Genomic DNA, 17,203 nt, shown 5'->3' with positions numbered 1-17,203 from the left:
TGGTTCTTTTTTATTAGTATTAAATCATAGCTGTGTACATTAATGAGATCATGGGGCACCATACATTGGTTTTATAAACAGTTTGACACATTTTCATCACTCTGGTTAACATAGCCTTTCTGGCATTTTCTTAGTTATTGTGTTAAGACAATTATATTCTACATTTACTAAGTTTCACATGTACCCTTGTAAGATGCACCGCAGGTGTAATCCCGCCTTTCACCCTCCCTCTGCCCATCCTCTTCCCTCCCTCCCCTCCTTCCTCTCCCTCTCCCCATTACCCATATTCTTGGGTTTTAACTGGGTTATAACTTTCATATGAAAGCCAAAAATTAGTTTCATAGTAGGGCTGAGTACATTGGATACTTTTTCTTCCATTCTTGAGATACTTTACTAAGAAGAATATGTTCCAGCAGCCTTAAAGAAAGATGGAGACTTTACCTCTTTCAAATTGGTTCTTTGTGACATATAGCTTTGTGAGTTTTGATGAATGCATAGAGTCCTATATTCATCACCACGATCAAGATACAGAAGAGTCCATCGTCCTCCAAGACTCCTGTTTTGGAATCAATACCTCCCCTACTCCCAGTCTCTGGCAACTCCTGATCTGTTCTCTCCACCCTACAGTTTTGCTTTTTTCTTCAGGGAGGGTGTTTTCCATGCTTTTGCCTGTGCACCACTGTTACTAGCTGGATTGTCAGTCTGGTAGTGCTGGTGGGTGGAGGAGTTCTGTGGTCCTGATGAAGGCTCCTGCTGGGGGCACCTGTCCCTAGGTCTCTGATGTAGCCTCCTCAGTCTCCTGCTACATTCTGAGCTATAGGTCTGTCCCTCCCTGAGGGGAAGAGGTCTATTTTATGTTCCCTTTTCCTAGCTGCAGTGAGTTTTCCCAGTGCCCCGAATGTGACAAGCAGAGCCAACTTCTCGGTGAGTTCTAATAGTAAAACACCATGTCTGGGGAGCACTGTGATTTTAAGACTCCCCAGATGGCTTAACTTTAATTTATTTTAAAATCATAAGACAAAATAAATATAACAGCAATAAAGATAGAAGAATGAATCCAGGCTGGATTACGTTCATCTTTACATCAACACAGTTGTAAAATGTAGCCTTTTATGGAGGGGAAGGCCCATGAAGACAAAGGTGCCTGGGCTTTGTGGAAGTCATGACGTGGTCCTAGTGACAGAGTTTCTCATCCTTCCCCCACCTCTGGAAGGCTTCAGCTGCATGGAGAAGGATGTTCTGGGACAGGTATTGAGGCTTCTTGCCTTTCTCTTGGGGCTGCTGTTTTCTGCCCCCAACCTGAACTTCAAGGGATGCTTCCCTAGAATTGTTGCCATTTTTTTTTGTTGTTGTTGTTCTGGGAGAAAAGCCTACACATGAATGCAAATTCCTATTATATCTTCTATCCCCAGAGATTCTATATTCTCACTAGCCCACACTCAGTCTTTACTAAACTGTTAGTATTTTGGATACGTTCTTCTTACTGGTGTCTGGAAATGTCTGCCTCAGGTAAACAAGTCCTATCCTGTCTGACCTTGCAGGCACCTGTCTTTCCTTAACTTTTGGCTTAGTCAGTTGCTCTATGAACTCAATCCTCTGACCTTCTGAAAAAAGTTGTCAATTTTCTGGTTATTCTGAGTCTTTCTTTTCTTGTACTGGAGAGGATAATGCTCTTTCTGCTCACTGTATCCCAAACAGACGCCCAAATCAGTATATACCTTGAAACCTCATGACCTTCGCTGAAATTCTGGGCTGGTTTCCTGCTGTGCTTTTTTCTTTGTTGTTGGTGGTTGTTTGTTTTGAGATTTATTCTTCTTTGCTTTCCTGTTGCTCCTACCCAGTGTGACTCTTCTTCCCTGAGCCTTTGCAAACCTAACCCTGCTTCAATCCCATTAGAGTGCAATAAAGGAAGGCGGTAGTTACCAGTTGCTGCTGGTCTCAGGGAAGGAGGCTGTGATGCATCAAGCCACTTTTTCATGTCTATTTGAGATGTGAATGTGAAAATCTGTTTGGGGTAAGGATGATGGACATTGCCACCTCCTTGTCTCTTGGGACACAGTGTACAGTGGTGCTGAGAATAGAAAGACATTCTTCAGAATTTTCCATTTTGAGAAATTCTCTGCACAGCCTCTTCCTTCATGACCATGAATGAGGCAAGTATAATAAAAAGGGAAGAACTGCAGGGCTATAAGAGTATTTTGCAATTTTCCCTTTAGAGAAAGCGTTCTGCTTCACCATCTGTCTCCAGCACTGGATGTGTCTTTATGGCACCTTCCTTTATCATCATTTAGAGAAAGCAGAGAGGCAAATAACTTAGACATGCTCTTGAAATTTCTCAACCTTACTTTCCTGTGTTTATTTGGAGGACCTTAATGTGGAGACCTTAATGGTGCTGAGAACACTAGGAAACGGGCTGGGCAATGTCCATCACCCTTATCCTGAACAAATATTCACATTCACACCTCCAATAGACATGAAGAAGAAGCTGAATGCATCACCACCTCTTCCCCGAGAAAAGCCACTGACTTCAAAAGCGAGTCTGAATGAGGGCAGAAAGGGTGCCTCTGACTTACAAGGCCACCTTAGAGCACCATTCCATAATGTAATAAAGACTGGGGACATAAATCTCTTCTTTCAAATTCTTGTGCTGTTCCTCTTATTAATAGGAAGAAATGGACCAGATTCTTATTTTTCTGTTGTTATACTCCTTTTCAGCTTGGTTAGCTGCCATTCCTGTGTTAGTAGGAAAAGAAAATAACACCTTTCATTTCACTTCCTACAAAAGTCTGCAAGAATTTTCATGGTACAGGAAGTAACCCAGCCCAACACTGGACATCTCCACCTTGTTCTTACAAAGTAGGATTATTTTAGAGCCCTATCAGTTCAACTATCCATCCATTCAACTATTCTATTGATTTTAAAATAAATGTTACTAAATTCCTTCTGTGTGCTGAGATGATGGAAATAGAGTCTTGAAAAACTGTGTATCCTAGAACCTGGCATGTGGTAGATTCTCCGTGGATATTTGCTGGGGGAAAATGAGTGAATGAAGATGGTCTTGTGGTGCATAGTCTGTTGGCAGTGAGTGTCCCTGTGAGTATATTGAAGAATGTGCTCTCATGGGGTGAGCAGTAACCTCACCTTTGCCATGAAAGTTCACTGAAAGATCAAACAATTCATAGGAAGGCAGACAAAGAAGATTTATTTACACTGTCCATAAGGGGACAATCACAGAGTGATCACCCAGTATCCCAGTGGCATCCAGAAGTTTATATACCCTCCTTTTAGAGAGGAGAGAAGGATTAGTAATACAGGTAACTCTGTTTAGGGGCAATATGTGGCTACTAGAGAGGGTGAATAGATACTGGGGAGAACGAATGGATGGAGGGGGAACAGATTGACTTGTACTTGATTCTCTTTGGAAATTATATTAACCTGAGAAACAGGTGTCACATTTAAAATAATTTGGCAGTTCTGGCTGCATTCTTGATCTTCTTTCCTATAATACATGTATATTGAGTATTGAGATAACAGGGAGGGTAAGGGGATTCCATTGTTGCTTTCTGTCTTGTTTTATACAGATGGAGAGAAAGCTCCTTCCAATGTTTGTTGATCTCTAAAGGCCTTTGATGCAAAATGCTCTTTATCCCAAGGAATAATATTTTGGGATGAAACTTACAGAGTTCCTTCACTGTGATAATAGAAAATGGAGAGTATGTTTGGAATAACAGGCAGGAACCTTGGATAGGACGTGGATAGTTCAGGAATGTTCTAAAATAGGTGATATTTAAGATGAATTATGCAGCAATTTGTTAAAGAAGAGGATAGTATTACAATAATTAGTTATGAGGGCTTTGTATTTCAGCATATCTGAATTCTGCCGCCTGCTGCCATCAAAACCACCCCAGTCACCTGCTGATAAAATCACATTTGTCAGACCCACTGCTAGAAGGAGAACACCAGCTTAAAAGAGTTTGTTCAACTTGAAATAATCAAAAGGGCTGGATTCTAATTTTAAAGAGTTTATTCAAGCAAAAATCTGGGAATAGCCATTCTAGGATGTATCGCTCCTGAGAAACAGAGGTGCATAGTGCTTCAAAAGTAAATCTAATCTTGGTTATGTAGGAAGAAGACAGAGAAATTTAATAGGATTACAACTTTTGTTTTTTTGGTTGCTGTTTTTGTCCAGAGCCCGTTTGAACCCACCACCTCTAGTATATGGGGCCAGCGCTCTACTCCTTGAGCCACAGGTGCCACCCCTACAATATTTTTTTATACAAGGTTGTTTTATGAGTTATAGCAAATTAATTACTTACAGTTTGTTTTCTTTTCTATGCAAACTTGCTTTCTTTTCTTTATAGCTGTGTTTCATTTCTCTTCCAATTTAAAAGAGCGTATTTAACATTCCATCTTAAGGCGCTGTGATAGTCGCGATGTCTTTGGGCCAGAAAGGGAAGAAAGAGGTTAATCCGTAATGAAAGTTCATAGTAAGAAGAAAAGGATCTTCTCTGGTACCCTCTACCAGTTACATCTTATAAAACAAAGCAGGTAATGGTACTGGACAAAGATGGTCCAGCCACCTGTCACTGTCAGCCAATATGAAGAGACAGAGATAGGTCAACCAAACTTTACTTGTCAGAAGGCCAGTGATTCTGGAGAAAGTTGAGAGTAGTCTCTCCAAGACTGTTCTGTTCTTCCATTTTCAAAATCACAATTTTATACATAAAAGTTCAAAGCAAAGACCACAATAAACCTATTTTAAATAATAATCAGCACAACTCAGGGACAATCTATTAAAATATTTCCAATTCAAAAGTTAATTTTCTAAACTATTCAAGATAGACATGGGTGGGAGCGAAGTTTACAAAATAATAAGAGACAGGGAGCGAAGGTCATGTAGAACTTAAAAGGACTCAACCAGCTGTGGTCTTGTCCACTCTAGCCAGACTGACTCCATCTTATTCTCGCTACATGTGCTTTCATTCAGGGCAAAGACTTAATTCAGACCAATAGAAGTTTGTAGCTGCTAAGCTTAACAGCCATCTGTCATGTGATTCAGACCACATAATTCACATTCCTTTAAGGCTGAAAATAATTTTGAACCCCAACAGCTTAGAGTTTGAATTGCTTGTTTCCATAGTCTCCATAATGTTTCAGAAAGAGATCAGAGGATGATGTTTAGTGTACTTTAGTACTGGTGCTGGGCAGTTGTTAGGCTGGTCTTACAAGGTTGAAGGATTGCTTAAGATAGGGCAGAAGTTCTGCAACCTCGGAGACCAGAACAGATGCACTTTTATCATCTAAGATAGACCCTAAGGTTAAGGAAACTAAAGTTACCTACAGGCAAGGGGCTCAGAACTCAGCTGACACTGCAAGTTTCTAAAATTCCTATAGCTGCAAGAAAAATCACACCCTTGCTAAACTCCCTAACAAAAGAAACTCTTAAGACAAACTGTCAGACCCTTCCTAACTCTGATTTACAGCCCTGACCTCTACAACTCTGAACAGAGGACCACCTTGCAGACATTTTTTCCTGTTTAACAGTGGCCAGTTGATAGAAGTTGAGCACAAACTGTGTTTGTATGCTATAGTTCACATTTGACACAAAGAGCCAAATTCAGGGCAGTGCCTGTGGCTCGAAGGAGTAGGGTGCTGGCCCCATATACTTGAGGTGGTGGGTTCAAACCCAGTCCCAGCCAAAAACTGCAAAAAAAAAAAAAAGCCAAATTCAACCTCATTTTAATGATAAAACCCTGCCCCTGTATCCACATATACAGGGATATATGTGACATACATGTTTACCATTGCTCTTGTACTTGATGTCTCTTAAAACACAGTAGAACCTTTGTAAGTTGACCTCCCACCATACAGAGGTAGTAAACATAAGGAATTAGGCCTACTGTACTTCTTGCAGGAAGATGAGGCCCAATGGAGAGAAAGAGTATCCAAACACCGTATCTAAGAGGAAAAAGGCTTTTATTCAGCCAATGGAGTGAACAGCATAGACAAATTCAAAATGGCCACATTCCCCAATTGGTTTGGTCTTTCCCTTTTTATCTCCAGTCAAAAAGTTTCAACCCACAGGTACCTTTCTCATTGATCAGTTTGAATCAAGCAGGAGAAGCTGTTCCAGCCCCACAGAACTACAGGATTTCACAGAAAATGAAATTTCCAGATCCCAGGAAAGTAAGTCTACAGATTGCTAATAACTGAGTCACCACGGAGAGTGTTATACTCGAAGTGAGTGTAATAGAGTAATGCTAGCACACTGAGTCCAAATTAAGCAAGGGTTATTTATGGATCGGCCTGGCCAAGAGCAGGCTCATTCCTCAAAGTCTCTCAACCCCCAGAAGCAGAGGTGGAAACCTTTTATAAGGGGCTTTGGTAAGGGAGGAGGAGTCCTTAATGCAAGCTGAATTTCCCAAGAGCCAACAAGAGCTGGGGTTTTACAGTTATTATTAAACTCTTTCAGTTAAGTTTCCCATCTTACATGGGGAGTGCTGAAAGCCCTTAACAAGATGGAGTTAGAGCATAACAGAGAGGACACTGCAGGTCCTTGTGGTCTCCTTGAGAATACCTCTGTTTTCCTAGACCTCACCCTTTCTGGTATCCTCTCTGATTTTCCCCTTTTGAGTATCCATATGTATTTTAATTTGGGATGTCAATATCAGCTTCTGCAGAAGCCAGTATTAATTACTTTTCAAATTCGACTTTGCATCACTTTTCTACAATATCTAAGGCTTAGAAGTATTTTTGATTTGTCCTATAATTTCTTTCCCAGCTCCTTCTGCTACAGCACCTTCACTTGGAGCTACAGGTGTCAAATTTCAGAGTCACCTGGCTGGGCTTTCCTATTTCCCTGGTCTGGACCAGCATTCAGATTTCAGAAACTGGCTCCTCTTGGGTTCTCTACCTAGGCCTCAATTGTACTGTGGTGGGGGGCTAATATACATATGGGTTTTCACTTTTCCTTGTGTCACTATTGAGTACTATATCTGATTATGAGTGCAAGCTCCCTTCTGGGTGACTTCATATTCACAGAAGCTATGAATGAGTCACCCTTTGTCCTGTCTCAGTGGTGTGGGTGCATAGATCACATCCCTCCTCCCCTTTTCCCAAAGTCCAAAGCCCAATTGAGACAAGTGCTATGAGGATTGTCCTTAGGATTTAGCCATCCATTGATCAGTCAGCTCCCAGTATATGGCTACAGCAAGGCATGTTAACCATCTTAAAAGTTACCTTTGCTTCCCACAGGGCAGTGAAGCTCTCTTCAGCTGGCTGTGATGAATCCAGGCAAGGATCCCTTCCACCTTCACTGCCATGTGTGTGGTCAGGATAAATGGTGTAGAGTCCCTTCTATCTTGATTTGAGGGATCCAGCTTCTGATCCTTGACCTAGACTTGAGCTTTTTGATCCCCCAGAGAGAAAAGATTTACAGACACAAAAGACTAAACAGAACACAGTTAATTACCCAAGAGGAGATCTTCCTTTACTACTCTTCCTAGAGCTTCTAACTGCCTGTTCAATTCAGTCTCTCCCAGTTCTTTTAGGAGTCCCTGCTAAATTGCAGAGAATTGATGGAGGCCTTTTTGAACAATGCCAGTAGCAAGGCCCATATCCAATTAAGTTTTGCTTCCTGGCAGAGTTTACTAATTCTGCTCTTATGGCCCTGTTCATGCACTCTACTCTGTCCAAGCTTTGAGGTGTATATGTCACATAGTTTCCAGGTGATACTGAAAGCTTTAGCTATTATCTACACTATTTCTGTTATGTTTTCAAATATAAACTAGAGTGTCAACCTAAACCATGGAATGATTTATCTGGGTCATGCTGTTACTACTTCAGGAGCCCTCTTCATCCTAGTGGGGACGGCTTCCACCTATTCCAAGTACATGCAGACCAGAACTAGTAAGCACCAGTTTCCTCTATGTCTGGACAACTCAGTATAGTCTACTTTTACATCTAATTCTCAGAGGTTGATTGAACCCCCGCTTTCACTCAAATAGTTGGAATCTCAGATCAATTATACCTTGTCTTAGATGTCTTCCCGTGCAGGAGCCAGTTCCTGCATGTCAGTTCCTCCCAGTGTTTGACTCCTTAAAGACCTGCTAAGTGGGTTCTTTGTTACCTAGTTAAGGCATCCACACAAGGAGGCCAAGCTGCTTCCCTTTTCAGTGGTTCATGTTGCCCAGGCTGATCAGGGCCCCCTACATGGGTGTTCAGAGGGTTGGCAACAACTATCAGGTGTGTCTGAGCCTGTGCTCTCCTCAGGTGGTCTCGCTTCTCTGGCAGGGAAAAAAAATGTTGCAGGAAGACAAGGCCCAAAGGAGAGAAAGAGCGCCTTAACACCATATCTGAGAGGAAAAAGTTTTTATTCAACTGACATCTAACAGCATAAATTTTAAAATGGCTACGCTTCCCATCTGAGTTGGTTTTTTCCTTTTTAAATCCAGTCAAAAATTTTCAATCCACAGATATATTTCTCATTGGTCAGTTTGAGTCAAGTGGAAGAAGCTGTTCCAGCCCCCACAGAACTACAGGATTTCAGAGAAGCAGAAATTTCCAGGTCCTGGGAAGTTAAATCTACAAATTTCTAAGAGTTGAGTCACCATAGGGAGGACCCTGCAGGTATGTCCTTGGGGTGTCCTTGAGAAGATCTCTGTTCTCCTAGACTTCATCTTTCCTGGGTATCCTCTCTCATACCAATATGTACCTGTGGTGTAGGTCTGGTCTATGAAAATTAGGTCAATTTAAGGAGGTGGCCAATGCAGGGAGATAGTCAGCTATGGAGGTTCTGCTGTATACACATGGTCTGACAATTAAGTTTGTAAACTTGCCACCGTTTGCTTACATTGGAAGCACTGTATAAATAGCTTGGTGAGGTTTGCTAAGCTTGGTATATCAGTATTTCACAGCTGTGTTCATGTCAATGTGTGGCTTGTCTTGCTGAGTGGTATTCATTATTGTTGCATGTTTTGTGTGGTGTAGTGAGAATTAGAGCAATGAACAAACATTTATAAATTTCTTGTCAAACTTGGCAAGAGTGGACATGAAATCAGGAGCATGTTAGTCCAAGTTTATGGGGATAATGCCATGAAGAAAATGACAGTGTACAAATGGACTAAATGTTTTTCTGAAGGGAAAGAAAATGTCCACTGGTGAAGAGAGGTCAAGGAAGACCAGTAAGTAGTAGAACTAACAAAAACATGGCAAAAATTCATTGAATTGTGCATCAAAATCATTAGCTGACTATGAGATGCATATCAAAAGATGTAAATATTGATACAAAATCATTAGCTGACTATGAGATGCATATCAAAAGATGTAAATATTAATACAAAAACAGCAAAATTTCAACTGAAAATCTTGGCTAACAATTCATGGCTCTTGCATCACAACAATGCACCAGCTCACACAACACTGTTTGTGAGAAAGTTTTTAGCCAGTGAACAAATAACTGTATTGAAAAACCCTCCCTACTTGCCTCATCTGGTCTCCAATGACTTTTATATTTACCTAAAGATTAAGGAAATATTGAAAGGAAGACATTTTCATGACTTCAGGACATCAAGACATTTTTACCTTTCCTTACTTCAGGACATATGATGACAGCTCTGATGGCCATTCCAGAAAAAGAGTTGTAAAATTACTCTGAAGGGTGAACTAGACACTGTGTGGGTGCATAGCTTCCCAAGGGGAATCCTTCAAAGGTGACCATAGCAATATTCAACAATGAGGTATGACTGTGAGGCACTTTTTCTAGGATGAGTTCATGAATAGCTTCCCTCCAAAGCTGCTGAATACGTGTGAATCTGTTGTGATACAGGCACTCTGAGGCACCAAAGGCAACTTCTCCTTTCCCTCTTCAGAGACAGAGCACCAATGACTCCCACTAGAATAGTATCTCTTCCCTGTTTGCAAACTGATACCACCAGTAAAACTCTCCTTCCTACTTTTTATACATGCTTCTTGTCCTTTGCATGACAGTTTGTAACATAATGGTGAGGTGAGAAATTAAACAAAAGTCTAGAAAAGCAAGCTCATGGTTTCTTTATTTTGGGGGTATTTTTGAGACAGAGTTTCAGCCTATGCCCTGGGTAGAGTGCAGTGGTGTCATCATAGCTCACAGCAACCTCAAATTTCTAGGCTCACATGATCCTCTTGTCTCAGCCTCCAAAGTAGCTGGGACTACAGGTGTGCACCACCATGTCTGGCTAATTTTTCTATTTCTAGTATAAATGGGGTCTCGCTTTGCTCAGGCTGGTCTCGAACTCCTGAGCTCAAGCAATCCACCCATCTCGGTCTCCAAGAATGCTAAGATTACAGGTGTGAGCCACCGCACCCAACTCAGCTCATGGTTTTAAAAAGCATACTATTTTATTTAATTCATTACCTTATCTTGCATAAGGAATATATTCTGGAGCAAATAATGCAAGTATTTTTTCTTGCTCTCAGAACTCTTTAATATAGAATAGGAAAGTATGTTGATTTTAGTACTCCCTAGCTATGTGATTTTGGACAAGTTTTTTTTTCCAACTTGCATTAAATTGAAGCTAATAAAATTGATGAATGTAATGGTGTATTTAATGAGGTTGAAAGAAAATATTACCATGAGAATGTGACCACCTCTCACTCCCTACCATAGGAATGTGACCACCTCTCACTCCCTACCATAGGAATGTGACCTTTTGTAACTGTTCCAGAAGATAGCTCCCCGAGCTAAAGCGAATGTTTATTGTTAAAGACAAATATTTGACTGTTGATCTTATCTTAAGACAGTTGAATAATGAACCAGAGTTCTTCTTATCTGGTTAGAGCCCCAGCTATGTCTATTCCCTCTTACTTTATGATTAGAGCCCCTGCCATGTCTGCTATTCCCGCCTACTTTGTAGTTTTTGCCTTTATAAGCTTGTAAAAACTGCTGTGTGGGGCTTGACTCCTCGGCTTCTAAAAGAGTTGTGAGTCAAGCCCCGGCATGCAGGAATAAAAATCCTCTTGCGTTTTTGCATCAAGCGACGTCTCTTGCGGTTGATTGGGGTGGTCAGAGCTCCGGGCAGAGTGGGGGGTTCTGCCCCAAGTCTTTCAAGGTAAAACGTGTTAACATATAGGACTGATTTACAGGAAGCCTATGTTACAGGTTTGCAGAGCTGTCATCACCAATGTTATGAGCATCTTCATCACCACATCACCTTCTTCTTCATTATAACTCTAATGATGTTGATGATGTTCTAATCTAGGACAGGAGAACCCTGTGTTTGCTTATTTCCATTCTCCCAGGAACTTCTTGAGTGACCTTGGGCATGTGGCTGACCCTTTCTAGAACTTACTTTTTCTTCTCTGAAATAAAGAGATTGGCTTTCCTCATTGCAGGAGCAATGTCTAAAGTTTCCTCCAGGTCTATGAATAAATTTGGCCTGGAGCGGCTTGTCCTGTAACCTTTTTGTATTGGAGCTCACCATACTGGTACTAGTCTCTTCTGAGTTTAAAAGTTTAATTCTCTTTTGTGAAGTATTTGTGTTCTTAGCTGCCTCAGGCCTTTTCTGTACTGCTAAGGGGAATGAGAATGCTGAGCTATTAAGTGGATGGTCATGTACATTCTGCACCATTTGGCTCCTCAATCCTTCCTAACCCATTGGAATGGGTTGTGTTTTTATAAAAGATAGAAACTGTAGTGGGGGTTCTTTCAAATCCTGGTAGAAGACATCAGAGAATAGTATCTGGTGGTACACTTGAGAGTGAAGAGCACAGATTTGGAATGGGAAAACAGAGCATCCTTCCCTCTTCCCCCATCTCTGTCTCTGCCCCTTTGGGAGGTTACTTTTTCTCCCTGAGTCTTGGTTTCCCCATCTAAAACCTGGAAGTAATAATAATGGACTATTACACTGCTCAAATAAGAAAATGAATGCTGCTTACTGAGTCTTTATTCCACACCGGGGACTATACTAGGACCTGGAAACAGGTAGTGAATGAGCCAGACAGAATTTCCCACCCGCACCCGGGGAGCTTATTCTCTGGCCCCAGGGTAGGTCAGTTGTTAGAACAAAGCAAACACCTTATTCATGGGAATAATTTCAGACCTTACTGTTTGAAAAATTAGTTTGAAGGAAGGCAGGATGTGAGCTGATTCTATCGAGCACGTCTCACATGCTAGGTCTTAGAAAATGTTTTTGCAACAAACCTTGCAAGGACCCTGTGTAGAATACATTCTATCTCCTATTTCACAAAAGGAATTTGAGACACAGTAAAGTCAAGTCTACTAGGGATTCAATTCCAGGTTTCTGTGATAACAAAGCTAAACTCTTTCTAAGACACTAATTACCATGTACTTTTAAGCCTGTGAATCTGTACCTTTGATTGTGTGTGTGTGTTTTTTTTTTTTTTCACTGTATGGAGTTTCTCTAAAATCTCATAATAGTGAATTGCTAAAATGTTTTCATGTCACTTTATTATTTCTTCCAGCTCTCTGTCTTATTTCATTTGTAGAGATATTGTGCCTGCTTTGAAATTTCTCCTGTACACAGTTGAAGATAATGAAGAATAAATAGGTACCTGATGGGGAAAAAAAGCTTCTCCAGTTTATTGCTACATTTTATATATCAAGTGTCTCAGACATGTTAGCTATTGCTGTTATTTTTAATAATGTTATTTTTACCTTTCCTTACTCAAGAAATTTCCAGGTCAGCAGGCAGGAAGGAACAGAAAGAAACAGGCTTTAGGCTCTATATTTGACAGGAGATATTGTTACTGAAATTTCCATACTTGTCCCCATGGTGGCTTGAGGAGAAGGAAAGAGAAGTTTATTATTTTGCTGGTGTAGGGGTGAGGGACACTTGCCCTTGTCCACACAAATTTACCAAAAGATCTACTCACAATTAAAGTAGATTAATAAGATGCATGGTTTTTTTTTTTTTTCCCCAAATACTATGCATGTGGGGAGAATCACAAGAGTGATTACCCAATATTTCAGTGATGGTCAGATGTTTTTATACCTGCCTTTCAGAGAGGAGGGAAGAAATGAAGAGTATAGGTAATTCTGTTTAGGAACCATAAACAGTTGCTAGGGAGGATGACAGGATAGGGGAACAGATTGTTATGTAAATTAACCCAAGAGACAGATACTATGTTTTAAGTGAGTGGAGCCCGGTCTGCTTTGTATTCTAGTTATTCTTCCCCGCAATATGTTGAGATAACAGGGAGAGGAAGGTAAGTAAATCATCCCCTTTGATTTTTTGGTCTGGTCATTCTAGTCTATGCAGATAGAGGGAAAGCCCCTTCTAATACCCAGTTAATCTCTAAGGTCCTTATTTCAAAATGAAACTGCCCTTACAAATTTTTTTTTTTTTTTTTTGTAGAGACAGAGTCTCACTGTACCGCCCTCGGGTAGAGTGCCGTGGCGTCACACGGCTCACAGCAACCTCTAACTCTTGGGCTTCCGCCATTCTCTTGCCTCAGCCTCCCAAACAGCTGGGACTACAGGCGCCCGCCACAATGCCCGGCTATTTTTTTGTTGCAGTTTGGTGGGGACTGGGTTTGAACCTGCCACCCTTGGCATATGGGGCCGGTGCCCTACTCACCGAGCCACAGGCGCCGCCTGAAACTGCCCTTACAAATTAATAATGGGTACAAGGCAACAACTGTGATAAAGGACCTATGTAAAAATAAGATACAGGTCCAGCTAAAAATAATGCTAGTAATTAGCTACTGTCCCCATGTCTGATACTTTTGGAGTCACATAGGTAGTGGTCACAAAGATTCTTAGCTTTCTCCATACATAACATGACTGTTCGAAACCTAGGGTAGTTTTTGAGATATCTTCTGGGTTCTGCATTCCATTGGTTTGGCTGACTTACCCAGGCCAGTGGCCAATACCACGGGACTGATGGTTCCACCCCAAGTTCAGACAATTAGCAGATCCCGAATGCCTACTTCTCTGCCCATCTATTACTTTATGTGCCCACTAACCTCATCTCCCAAATTCAAAGAGAGGTGAATTTGAGAATTTCTTCCCATTTTCTCTCTTAGCACTTTGCAGAATGAACTCTTTCTCTGCTTTAAACCCTGCTGTCTCTGGGTATTGGATTCCTTTAAAGTGGTGGGCAATGAACCTGGTTGAGCAGCAACAAAAATATTCTTTATAACTTGTCATATTTTGAGGTGAAATTTTCTGAGCTCCTTCATTGGCAAATGAGGAAAATGGCATATGTTTTGTCTTAAAGTACCATTGTCCTCCCTATAAGCAGAGAAATACAGAGCTTTAAAAAGAGGGATTCAAGTTCAGCCTATTGGTGTTAACTATATTTGACGGTCCTGATGGACTCCACATCTTGTGACCTTTGTCCCTATCTCCTGTGACATCTCTCTGGACAATTCCATTGAACCATCTCTTATGATACAGAAACTTAAGAACACTCTCCTACCCCTCTGATTACTGCCTTAGGTGGGGATTCAGATTTTAATTCTCCAAAAGAGTCAGGAAGTTTTAGAGTGACAACTCAATAGCTTGATGGCTTGTTAAACATTTTTGCTCTTTTTCAATCCTTTGCATTTTTTGCAGCATGGTTATTACCTGTATTTAGGACTTGAGGACCAGCTGCTAGTGCTGTGGGAAAGAATTGGAATCCAATAGTGTAGCCAGAGGAGTTCTGGAGGCCCTCTTGTGTGGGGGGCATATGTCCTCAGGAGGGCTCTGTCTTGGGAAGGCTCCTTGGCAGTCCTACTTGTGAAAGGCTTGCAGGATTGCTATGGAGATGGGCTAAGATGGCTTTAGTGCTGAAGAAGGAAGACTACTATTTTGTAGCTGAGAAAACCAGAGTAGGAACTTTTGTTCTTGATGCATTTGTCTGGGACTGGCAGTCAGCTGGTACATCTCCATCCATGGGTGGAGCTAGTTCCCAGCGTCATCAGATAGGCATGAGCAAATGAAACACATCCACTTGGACTTTACAGCTAGGAGGAGGGAGAATAAAAAAATCACTAAGGAAAAAGTCAGCCTCTCACAAGATGGAGCTTTTGTGAGAGGCAGATAACTATTTGAACAAGCAAACAATAGAACACTTGTGAAGATTCCACTGCAGATAAACTCACACATACAAGATGCACACACACCAGCTGGTGTGGCTTCCAAATGAAAATATTGACAAATGAATGGATACTATAGAAACTTAAATTAGAACCCTTGATGGTTAAGTGAAAGAGACATTATGAAACATAATGATGTTACAAACACACAGAGATTGAAGAAGCTCAGAAAATTTCACCCCCAAATACGACTTAGTTTAAAGAGTATTTTGAATTCAAGGTTCTTAGAGACCAACCAGTCTTGGAATGGGCTTTCAATCTTTCTTCATAAAAAAAATAGACCCGTCAAAAAGAGTAACTAACTTCCTTTCCCCTCTCTGTTTTCTCAATGTATTACAGAAAAGAAGATCAAGTATGCAACCAGACCTGGTTCACACCATTTTAAGTTTAATACTTGTCTCTCAGGTTAATTAAATTTGCAAAGAGAACCATTTACAGGTCAATCTATTTCCTCCTATTGATTCATTCCCTTCAGTATCTTTTTACCCTTCCAATAACCACTTATTGCCCATAAACAGAATTACCTACATTCCTCCTCCCCACCAACATAAAATATATAAACTTTTGGACTCTTTTTGGATATTAGGTAATCACTCTGTGACTCTTCCTGTGGGCACAGTCAGTAAATCACTTTCTCTTATTAATCTGCCTTGTGATTTGAACTTTCAGTGAAGCTTCTAGGGAGCTTTCCTGCCACCCCATAAAATTTTAAAGGAAAAGATAGATAATTGCATCTGTAATCTAGGAATTCTAGCAGGTGAATAATAGCTCCTTTAGAGGCATACGAAGGAAATAATGGTGGAGACATGTTAAATAATAATAGAAGAACATTTCCTCAAGCTAAAGAAAGACTTGAATGAGAGATTATAAAGTTTCTCAGATTTCTAGGCAAGATTAATAAAAAAAAAAGACATGAACTTGGTAAAATTCATCAGCTTTGACCATAAAGAAGAAATCATAGAATCTTCCAGACAGAAAAACATCAGTTATTTTCAAACAAAAAATGTTTAGATCAGTATCTGAATTATCTACATTGCTATACTATTGGACATTAGAAGAGGGAAGAGCAGTATTTATAATTTACTGAAGAAAAGGGTTTTTACATACAGTCAAAAACCATTTCCATGTCTAGTGAAAGAAACTATTTTAGGATAGAAAAGGATTCAGGTACTATCTCATTCAACTAATATAAATAATATGCTCCAAAAAAGGCCCGTGACTAAACAAATGAATCATAATACAGAAACCTAAGAAACCTTAAAGAAATGGAGGGAAAACAGATGCGAAAAATGAAACTTGCAATATGTGTGTATGTATTTAAATCTAAGTGGATAATAATAAATGGCATAACAGGTGATCACTAAATATGGAATCTTAAAATCGTAATTGCTAACCTAAGCATAGTCGTGATGTAAAAGTACAAAACTCCATAGAATTAGCAGAGGAAATATTTGTATAAAAGCCAGAAACGTGTTTTACACCTCTTTTTCTGGTTTGTCTTTTAGCCAGGTGGTTCTCTATACAATATAATAGATCTTGTCTTAAAGGGGAAAAGCTTTAAGAAAAGTTTTTAAGCAAACAGGTTATTTACTAAGATATTCAGTATCTCTCTAAAACTGTAATAGGTTTCCAAATATTAGACATAGATATGAAGCCATGAGTTACAACCTTTCACATAGAAATTGGAACTCTTGTACACTGGTGGTGGGAAAGTGTTGCTGCCCAACCAGGGTTATCTGTCCACTTCCCAAGAGGAAGCCAGTACCCAGAAACAGCAGGACAGCAGGTTTTACAGCAGAGAAAGGGTTTATTCTGCAAAGTGCTAAGGGGGATATGGTGGGAATTTCTTCAATCCACCTTCATGAGAATTGAGGAGACAGGGTTTTTAAAGAAAGTTTGGTGGGCAGAGGATCAGGCAATCAGGGTCTGCTAATTGGCTGGGTTGAGGCATAACCATCAGTCCCTTGGTATAGGCTGCTGTGTGGCTGGGGTCAGTCCATCCACTGGAATGCAGTCCTTGGGTGGGGAATTCTAAGACCCTCTGAGTCAGTTCCTTGGTCTGGGTGAATTAGTCAATCCACTGGAATGCAGGTCCTGAAAGATTTCTCAAAAACTGCCCTTAGGT

Source organism: Nycticebus coucang, chromosome 8, assembly GCF_027406575.1.
Source record: "Nycticebus coucang isolate mNycCou1 chromosome 8, mNycCou1.pri, whole genome shotgun sequence".
Taxonomy (NCBI): Eukaryota; Metazoa; Chordata; class Mammalia; order Primates; family Lorisidae; genus Nycticebus; species Nycticebus coucang.
Note: the sequence above shows the minus strand (reverse complement) of the source record.